Raw genomic sequence first — 11,067 nt, forward strand, 5'->3', positions numbered from 1 at the left:
TTGTCATTGACAGAGCTTTCCCCTCAAGGGGGCCCACACCTTTCTTCTTTTCTACTCGGTTTTTAAATTTTATAATGGCAGTGCTACTTCCAAAAGTGGAGTGTTCCTTGTCATTAGAGGAATCAAACAGCGGTTGAACAGGCTTTCCGAGCCTTATCTGGAAAGCATCCCTCATTCCAAAGGCTGGCAATATAATACCTATCTCTCTCCCCGGGTTGTCCGAAGGATGAATGGGTCGCTGGCTGCGGAAGTGCTTTGTAAAGCAGACAGCTGTCCTTTCCTGCATTCTTATTCCCAGGTAGCTGTCTGCACCTACCTCAATCCTGTCCTACTGTTGTTGTCTCTCAGTGTTTTCTACTCGAGAGCAACCTGTAGAAATCCTTAAACCCTTCACAGTCCTCCTAACTGAAACCTGACCTTGCCTTGAAAACACCAACCTCCCTGGCACCTCTCTGATTCAGTGAGCAACTTCTTCCAGAGGCATGTACTCCATCCTGCCATCATTCACTGCCATACCCTAGATCAGGGGTCCCCAAACCCCGGGCTGTGGACCGGTACCGGTCGAGGCCTGTTAGGAACTGGGCCGCACAGCAGGAGGTGAGCAGCGGGCAAGCGAGCGAAGCTTCATCTGCCGCTCCCCATCGCCCACATTACCCCCTGAACCATCCCCCGCACCGTCTGTGGAAAAATTGTCTTCCACGAAACTGGTCCCCGGTGCCAAAAAGGTTCGGGACTGCTCATCATCCTATTCTGGACTGCTCATAAACCAACCTTTAGTCCACACCCCACATTCATCATATATTCGTTTATTCAGGGACTTCCCCGGTGGCGCAGTGGTTAGGAATCTGCCTGCCAATGCAGGGGACGTGGGTTCGTGCCCTGGTCCAGGAAGATCCCACATGCTGTGGAGCAACCAAGCCTGTGCACCACAACTACTGAGCCTCTGCTCTAGGGCCCGCGAGCCACAGCTACTGAAGCCCGCACGCCTAGAGCCCGTGCTCTGCAACAAGAGAAGCCACCACAATGAGAAGACTGCGCACCACAACGAAGAGTAGCCCCAGCTCACCACAACTAGAGAAAGCCTGTGCGGAACAATGAGGACTCAATGCAGCCAAAAATAAAAACAAACAAACAAACAAACCTCTTTACATATTCATTAATTTGATTCTTATTACTGGAGCCCTAGGTGCATTTCATTAGCTCTTGCCCTCAACTAGTTTAGCAGGACATCTAGCCACTTACAGAGTCCCCATCCCCAATAATCACTGAAAATACCCAGAGCTATGTATCTCTCAATCGCCAGGTTAATCCCCTTCTGTAGAACATACCTCCCAGTCTAGTCCAGTCCAGACTGTATGAAGAGGCCTACAAACATAACCATGTGTGCAGGTAACGCTGTCTCCTGTCGGGGCTACACGCTGGTCACTGCTGATTGCCAGGTCCAGTAGATACTTCAAACCCCCACCCCATTAGATGGCCTTCCTACAGCGCTTCATACTGTGAAGTCCTCCTTTTTGAAACTCTCCTCCCCTCCCCTGTCTTCTACATCATTCTCTTCTCTCTTTGCCTGTTTTCTGAACTTCCCTTCCCTAGCACTTTTCTTTGCTGTTCCTTTTCCACAGAACCATGTAACATTGGTATCCTCAAGGTTTAATTTTTTTTCCCACCTCTCTTCTCACTTAGATTGACTTGGTTTTGTTTCCACGGCTTCAACTGTTAATAACACCTGCATCTCCCTCTCCCAGCCCCCACCCCTACCCCACTCTGCAGCCCAGTGTCTTAATTAACTTTTAAACATCCTCAGGACAGGCAGTGCTGAGATTTTGTTGGATGATGAGTGGAACTTAAGGTATTATTTATCTTGCCATCCATGGACACTAAAGAAAGGACTTTTCTAGGGTGAGACTCCTTCATAAGTAAGGCCCTTTGACTTTCTTCTCTTTCCTCTACGTTTATAATCACTTATAAACAGTTATAACCCACTTTTTTCTTCTTTTTTTATTGTGTTAAAATACACATAAAATTTACCACCTTAACCATTATTAAATATGCAGTTCAGTGGATTAAATACATTCATACTGTTGGGCAGCCATCAGCACCATCCATCCCCATAACTCTTCTCATCTTGTAAAACTGAAAATCTTTACCTATTGAACACTAACTCCCCATTCTTCCCCTCCCTGGCAAGCACCATTCTATTTTGTCTCTATGATTTTGATTACTCTTAAGTACCTCAAATAAGTGAATCACACAGTATTTGTCTTTTTGTGACTGGCTTATTTCACTTAGCATAATGTCCTCAAAGTTCATCCATGTTGTAGCATATTGCAGAATTTCCTTTTCTAAAGCTGAATAACATTCCATCATATGTATGTACCACATTTCGCTTATCCACTCATCTGTCAATGGACACTTGGGTTGCTTCTACATTTTAGCTATTGTGAATAGTGCTGCTATGAACATATGTGTACAGAGATCTCTTTGAGACCCTGCTTTCAATTCTTTGGGGTATATACCCAGAAGTGGAATTGCTGGGTCATATGGTAATTCTATGTTTAACTTTTTGAGGAACCTCCATACTATTTTCCACAGCAGCTATACTATGTTACATTCCCACAACAATGCACAAGGGCTCCAATTTCACCACATCCTTGCCAACTCTAGTTGTTTTCTGTTTTTTTATAGTAGCCATCCTAACGGGTATAAGGTGGTATTCCCTGGTAGCTTTGATTTGCATTTCCCTAATGACTAGTGATGTTGAGCATCTTTTCACGTGCTCATAACGCACATTTCTCTTTCCCAGTTGGTCTCTTGTCATTTCAACACCTCTCTGGCTCCATCTAAGTTTCCTAAACAGGCCCACTTCCTTAACTCCAACCAACCCCCTACCCCCAGAGCCATTAATACAGGGGCAAAAGATTTGTCAGTTAGATTTGCTTCCTGAACCCCACACAGCCTCTTTGAAATCCATTTACTTTACCTATTTAAGCAAAAGTTCCTTTACTCCCAAAGTACAATGCCAGTCAACAAGTAGGACTGACCTCAATTAAATAAAACTGTTTTGAAGAGATTTTTTTAAATGAAAATGTAAGACAACATTTAACTTTTATAGCCCAGACAGGTCTGGTTTTAGTCAGGTCCTATTGACCTCATACTTTAATATTAATCCTTTGGTGGAACAGAAGCATGGTAGTTACATGATCAGGATCTATCATATACCTGTTGAATTTTCTCCAAAGCATAATAGATTCCTAGTTGTATAAAGCATCTGGCTAGTATACATGAACTCACTCCACTTGCTGAGACAAGAACTGATTTAACATTGACACTTTATTTCAAATAGTTTTTTTGTTTTGATTCATAAAATAACCAAACAATAAAGAAAAGTATAAAGAGGTAAAACAAACAAACTCTATTGAGCCAGAAAAAAAAAAGTGAGCACCAAAAAAAAAAAAAAAGTGAGCACCTTTCCACATATTGACTATGTGTATTTGCACATATAAATACAGTATGGTATTCTATTTTACATAATAGACACACTATACATGCTCATAAATAATCTGGTGTCTTTTACTATACAATATATTTTCATCATTAAAGTGGCTGAATAGTCTTGCCTTGTATGTCTCTTTAGCCATTTAATTAACCGATCCCTTACTGGGAAATGTTTACATTGTATTTATTTTCTTGTTTGTGTGTTTGTTTTCATAAATAATGCTGTGATTCTAATGCATGCCCCTGTCCAGGGTTTGAAAATTATTTTCTTACATTAAATTCATACAAGATTCATTACTGGCTCAAAGTGTACATGTTTAATTTTTTTTTTTTTTTACTATATATTTGCCAAATTGACATCCAGAAAAATTGTTCCAATCTATGGTCCTATCTACCTTGCATGAGCCTGCCACTTCCCCACAAAAAGGATTTTGTCAATTTTCCTTTGAATAGACTTTTATTTCTACATTTGCTTGAATTATGGACATTAAGAAAGCTAGGTTTAGAGTTAGGCAGACTGGGGTTTGAAATGGCTCTGCCACTGACTAGCGGTGTGACCCTGAACAAATCCCTTTAACACCTCCAAGCCTCAGTGTCCTCATCTGTAAGATAGGATGCTAGCAAAGGGTTATTGCAAAGATTGAATGAAATAATGTATGCAAAGCACTCAGTAGCGTTTAGTTCACTACTTAGGATCGACCGTGAAAAAGTGAAAATTAGCTCAAACAAAGAAGGTAAAAATCTGACCAACCATTCATCAAGTTGGAAGTATAGGCACAGATAAAGCCAGCTGAACAGTTAACAGGATGCAGTGTCCCCTAAGGACATACTGCAGCTGTAAAATGTCATAATAGCCACCTTCTTCGAGTGACTTCTGCTCTCCTACTCACTGAGAAATCTTGTTCTCCACAATCATAAGTATCAGAAACTGTGGTGTTCATAATTGTATCAATAAGAATGATGTATCTGTCTCTTGCCTAGAGAATCTAAGTCCTTTTTGACAGAAATGCGGCCTTGATTTGAAACCCAGGCGTAGAGTTTTAGATAAAGGGGTTTCTGGACAAACATTCTGCATCTATCTTAACTTTATTGTTTCCAAAGCAATAGTATCCTGGGTTTTGCAGTTCAGATGGATTTTGACCCCTTTATACACAGCCATGCTTTACTTTGAGCCTATATAAATGCTGTTTTATTTAAATTGCATATAAACTCTGTGAAAAGTTACCATCTCCTAGTGTGTGATATTAAGTACAATAGAAGTCGATATTACATAAACATAGGGTTTCATTTGGAGCATCTTAAAATTTTCTTTTTAACACTTTGAAAATATTATTTGTTAAATTAGCTGTTGTTAAACAAATTGAGTGGTTTTTGCCCCCAAATAATACTGATTTTTGAATTGTTTCTTGGAGTTTCTTTCAGTTTTGGTGGCAAAACTTTTTGCTCAGCAAGTTGATTTTTTAAAATTGAGGTATAATTGACATGTATCATTATATTAGTTTCAGGTGTACAACATAATAATTTGATATTTGTATACACTGCAAAATGATCACCACAATAAGTCTAGCTACCATCCATCACCATATAAAGTTACATATTTTTTTCTTCTAATGAGAACTTTTAAGATTTATTCTCTTAGCAACTTTCAAATATGCAATACAATATTATTGACTATATTCACCACACTGTACATTACATCCCCATGACTTATTTATACTATACCTGAAATTTTGTACCTCTTGAACCCCTTCACCCATTTTGCCCACTCTTGAACCCCCATCCCCTCTGGCAGCCACCAATTTATTCTCTGTACCTGTGAGTTTGATTTTGTTTTGTTTTTTTTGTTTTTTAGATTCCACATATAAGTGAAATCATACAGTATTTGTCTTTTTCTGTCTGACGTTTCACTTACCATGATACCCTCAAGTCTATCCATGTTGTAACAAATGGCAAGATTTTTTTAATGACTGAGTAGTATTTCATTGTGTATATATATATGCCACTTCTTCTTTACCCAGATATCCATCAATGGACACTTGGGTGGCTTTTTTTTTAATTAATTAATTAATTAATTAATTTATTTATTTATTTTTGGCCGCACCCCATGGCTTGCGGGATCTTAATTCCCCGATCAGGTATTGAACCCAGGGCCACAGCAGTGAAAGCACTGAGTCCTAACCACTGGACCACCAGGGAACTCCCTAGGTTGTTTCCATATCTTGGCTATTGCAAATAATGCTGCAAAGAACACAGGGGTGCTTATATCTTTTCAAATTACTGTTTTCATTTTCTTCAAGTAAGTACTCAGAAATGGAATTGCTGGATCATATGGTAGTTCTATTTTTAATTTTTTGAGGAACCCCCATACTGTTTCCATAGTAGCTGCACCAATTTACATTCCCACCAGCAGGACATGAGGGTTTCCTTTTCTCTACATCTTCTCCAACACTTATTTCTTGTCTTTTTGATGATAGCCATTCTAATAGGTGTGAGGTGATATCTCATTGTGGTTTTGATTTGCATTTCCCTGATGATTAGTGATGCTGAGCATCTTTTCATGTGCCTGTTGGACATCTCCATGTCTTCTTTGGAAAAGTATCTATTCAGATCCTCTAGCTTGTTTGTGTTTTTTGCTATTGAGTTGTCTGAGTTCTTTATATATTTTGGATATTCACCACTTATTGGATATATGATTTGCAAATATTTTCTCCCATTAAGCAGGTTGCCTTTTCATTTGTTGATGCTTTCTTGTGCTGTGCAGATCTTTATTTTGATGTAGTCCCATGTGTTTATGTTTGCCTTTGTTGCATTTGCTTTTGGAGTCAGATCCAAAAAATCAACACCAATACCAATGCCAAGGAGTTTACTGGCTATGTTTTCTTCTAGGAGTTTTAAGGTTTCAGGTCTTACATTCAAGTCTTTAATCCACTTTGAGTTAATTTTTACATATGGTGTAAGTTAGTGATCCAGTTTCATTCTTTTACATGTTACTGTCCAGTTTTCCCAACACCATTTATTGAAGAGACTGTCCTTTCCCCATTGTATATTTTTGCCCACTTTGCCATAAGTGAACTGGCCATATATGCATGTGTTTATTTCTGGGCTCTCTATTCTTTTCCAATGATCTATGTGTCTGTTTTTATGCCAATACCATACTCTTTTGATTACTATAGCTTTGTAATATGGTTTGAAATCAGGAAGCATGGTGCTACCAGCTTTGTTCTTCTTTCTCAAGATTACTTTGCCTGTTGCAGGTCTTTTGTGGTTCTATACAAATTTTACAATCCTTTGTTCTGCTTTTGTGAAAAATGCCATAGGAATTTTGATAGAGATTGCATGAAATCTGTAGATTGCTTTGGGTAGGATGGACATTTTAACAGTATTAATTCTTCCAATCCATAAGAATGGAATATTTTTCTATTTATTTGTGTCTTTTTCAATATCTTTCATCAATGCCTCATAGTTTTCAGTGTACAGGTCTTTCACCTCCTTAACTTATCCCTAGGTATTTGATTCTTTCTGATGCAATTGTAAACGAGATTGTTTTCTTAATTTCTCTTTCTGATAGTTCATTGTTAGTGTACAGAAATGCAACCAATTTTTGTATATTGATTTTGTACCCTGCAAATTTACTGAATTTGTTTATTAGTTTTTGGTGGAGTCTTTAGGGTTTTTGGTGGAGTCTTTAGGGTTTTCTAGCTATGAAATCATGTCATCTGCAAATAGTGACAGTTTTACTTTTTACAATTGATTTTTTAAAGTCAAATAAATAACGAATTATGTCATAGTGTTCTATTATCAAATAACAGGATTTCTGATCTCTTTGCCAAGTCTTGTTGATTAGTTACTGTAACTTTATTCCTGTAAATTACACAGCAGTTAGTTTCTAAAATATTCTTAGGTCCTACGTCAGTTAATTCATTTGTCAGGGCTAACTACTTAGCAACACCATCTTGCTTCATGCTTAGTAGTAAATTCCCCAGTGATATATGCAGCCCCAATGTGTCCAGACCCAATGGAAATGTAGGTGTGATCATGTTTAAAAAACAGTGTTCCTTTCCTGAATGACCACTTCATACCTTTTAGTCTCAACAACTGTCCTGTTTCTCTTAAGGTGGGCATTATCCATGCATACTAATTGTAACTAAAAAGATGAAGGTACCATAAAATATCTTTGGTTTTTACATCTGAATTTTGGGGATTATATTTTCTATGATGAACATTTTGGTTATTTATCATTTTTCACTACTAAAAGCACACTGCAATGGGTGCTTTCTTTGCACCGTTCTGGGCTGACAATATCCCAGACAAGCATTAATGATGTAAAATACAGGTATGACTCCCTCACATATGTAGACTTCAGTCAGACTTGCTGTAACGCTGCTTCTTACTTTTGAAGTCTCAATGCCAATTTCAGTTGTATACGTAGGAGGACTGGATTGGTGGCGGCCTGTGTTGTGTGCTTCTAGAGATGCCAGATGTACTTTCACCCCCAAGCTTACCAGCGTGCCTGCAATTTTCAACAACAGAGATTCATTCCTTTGGGTTTGTAACTTGCTATTTCAGGATGATTCTTTCAACAAATTGTTTCTCCCTGATTATTATTATTGTAGAAAATCAAGAGCATACAGAGAAGTTGATAAATGAAGATAGAAATTACCTGTAGTTCACGACTCAGACTCCACTACTGTTAATATGTTGGTATTTCCTTCTTTTACTTTCATATACATAAAATTGAAAAGATGATCTTCCTTTTAGAAACTCTTTTGTCACGCATTAAAGTAGCTTTGGGCTTCCCTGGTGCCACAGTTCTTAAGAATCCGCCTGCCAATACAGGGGATACGAGTTCGAGCCCTGGTCTGGGAAGATCCCACCTGCTGCAGAGCAACTAAGCCCGTGAGCCACAACTACTGAGCCTACATTCTAGAGTCCGTGAGTCACAGCTACTGAACCTGCATGCCACAACTACTGAAGCCCGCTCGCCTAGAGCCCATGCTCTGCAACAAGAGAAGCCACTGCAGTGAGAAGCCCATGCACCGCAACGAAGGGTAGCTCCCGCTTGCCACATCTAGAGAAAGCCCGTGTGCAGCAACGAAGACCCAACACAGCCAAAAATAAATAAATAAATTTTAAAAATAATAATAAAGTAGCTTTATAGTAAAAGAAATCTGATGATATAAATTCCAAGCACTTCTCTAAACTTACTTCTGGTTCCTTCATTCATTCAATAAACATTAACTAAGTGCCTACTACGAACAAAGTGTTGAGCTAGACACACAGATTAGTGATATACAACACACTATCAGTGAATAAAAATTCACATATTCTTACAAATCAGTAGTCAGACATGTAATCAGTGCATAAACTATTTTAGGTGCTAGTTTCCTTTTTCAGCATTATTTCTTATAGATGCCTCAAACTTCTTGGGTTTTAAGGGTTGTATAGTATTCAATTGTATTGATTTCACCATTCCCTATTATTCCAAATTTGGGGTCTTTCCTCCTCTCTCTCACTTTTGGAGTCCTTCCTTGGACCTAAGTCCTCAAAAGAGGTTGTTAAATCAAAGGGCATAATTGTTATTTGTTTGAGCACTCCTCTTTTAGAATTCAAATACAGGAGGAAGAGCAAATTATATGTGCCTTAGACTGCTCATGATTTCAGTGAAGCAGATGATTTTCTTCCCATTTTGGGGAGGTAAGGGCACTGGAATAGATAAGTATTGGGGAGGGAAGTCAGAGGCTACCGAAGATGAACTTCACCCTCTTTGTGATTCAGCCAGCCTTTCTGAGAGCAACAGGAATGGTTGCTAGGAGTCAGCCTTTTCCACCATCATTAGGTCTTTAAGTTATAGATTCCACAGACTGCAAGTTCAATGAGGGCAGGGCCCTCCACATCCAGGATAAAACCAACACCCCTTGTTTTTCATTCAGTTTGGCTTTCAGAAGGAAAACCTACACTGCTGCTCTTTAAACACTGGTACAACCAATAGCTATTGATACACCAATTCATTCTCTCGTATCTCTGCGGACCAATGATGACTGTGAATTTTCCCATGAAGATGGGGCCTACCGGCTGCTGGTGCTGGGGACCAGGACCTCTGCCAAGGCAGCTGATACATGGGTGAGAGCTCATGGTGGTACCCATTAGTGCCCTGAAGAAGACTCCCCAGTCAGGCCTACTGAGGGGATTCTTGCTGCAGAGGCCCCATAACTCATGTGGGGCTGGCCATCCCCTGGCCAAACCTTTCCTGCACTCCCACTCACCACTGAGCTGCAGACCACAGCAGATTCAAGTAGGCAGCTGTGGAATCTTCTGGGTGGCAACCTAGTGACAAAGTCCCACTCTTTCAGCTTGGTGGGGTGGCCAGATTTCTCTCTTCCTCCCGTCTTTCAGGGCTGCCCAAACTCTGCCACTTGTGCAGAGGAAAGGGTTAAGAAAGCAGAGAAGGGGATATTGCTAGCTATACTTCCTCAGTCCTGAAGGCAAGCTGGCAGCCCCTAAGTTTTTAAAGACAAGAATCATAAGTAGAGATTTCATGCAGAGATTCGTTCGTGCAATCATTCAGTAAATATTTATTAAGAGCCCACTATGTGTCGAGCATTATTCTAAGTATTGAGGATGCTGGGGAAGCAGTGTCTGTCCTCAAAAGCTTACATTGTGGGAGAAGCAGATAACAAATGAATAAACAAGTAAATAAACGAGGAGAGGTTTCATATAAGAAGAATATAAAAGTGCAAGCATCAGTGCTAAAATAATCCAATGTATTAAACACCCTGGATTTCTCTCAGAATTTCCCTCCAGTACCAAGCTGAATAAGATCTAAGAATATTCTTCAGTTCAATTTAACGAACTGAGTGCTACTTACTACACTGTCTGAGAAGCTATAAAGACTGAAAAGAGAGGCTTCCTGCCCTCAAGGCATCACCTTCTAATAGGGAAGTTTCATGTGTTCCGCTAACCCCGATAGTTGGTGCTTATACTGTATATCTTCTTTTGGGGAAGGGAAGTGTACATATCACCATTCATGGAGCTAGCATGTGTCAAACATGATATGCTTCAAACTCAGCAATCCTAGGTCCACAAGCTCAGAGCCTGCACAGAGCTTCTTGTTCCAAGAGTGTCTATAGCTGTGATTCCAGGAAAGAGTTTGTTTTGCCCCTCTGCTCGTCCCCATTGCCCAGCCTCATCACTGCCCTCCAGCCTCTCTTTGCCCCCCCCACAACTACCCCTTCTCCAAGAGCTGTCAGAGTTTGCTATCTCCTCACTTTCCTGTTGTCCCTGGGGTCAGGAGACACTGGGAGCACTCTTTCCCTTGACTCTTCCCTCATCTGATTTTCGACACCCCCAAACTCCTAAGACAAGAAGAGATCTTGGCACCACTTACTCATATTACAGCTAAGACATCTGAGGCCTGGAGAACCTAAGTGACTTGTCCAAACCGCTAGTTAGTTGCTTCCGGCAGGAGGCATTCTTGCTGGGATGAGTCTGAGGGAAGGCTTTCTGGGACAAGTTTCACAGATGTAAAGGATCTTGCTTGCCTGCTGCTTGCTGTGAGCATGAAAAGGAAGAATA

Source organism: Globicephala melas, chromosome 12 (assembly GCF_963455315.2).
Source record: "Globicephala melas chromosome 12, mGloMel1.2, whole genome shotgun sequence".
In the NCBI taxonomy this organism is placed as follows: Eukaryota; Metazoa; Chordata; class Mammalia; order Artiodactyla; family Delphinidae; genus Globicephala; species Globicephala melas.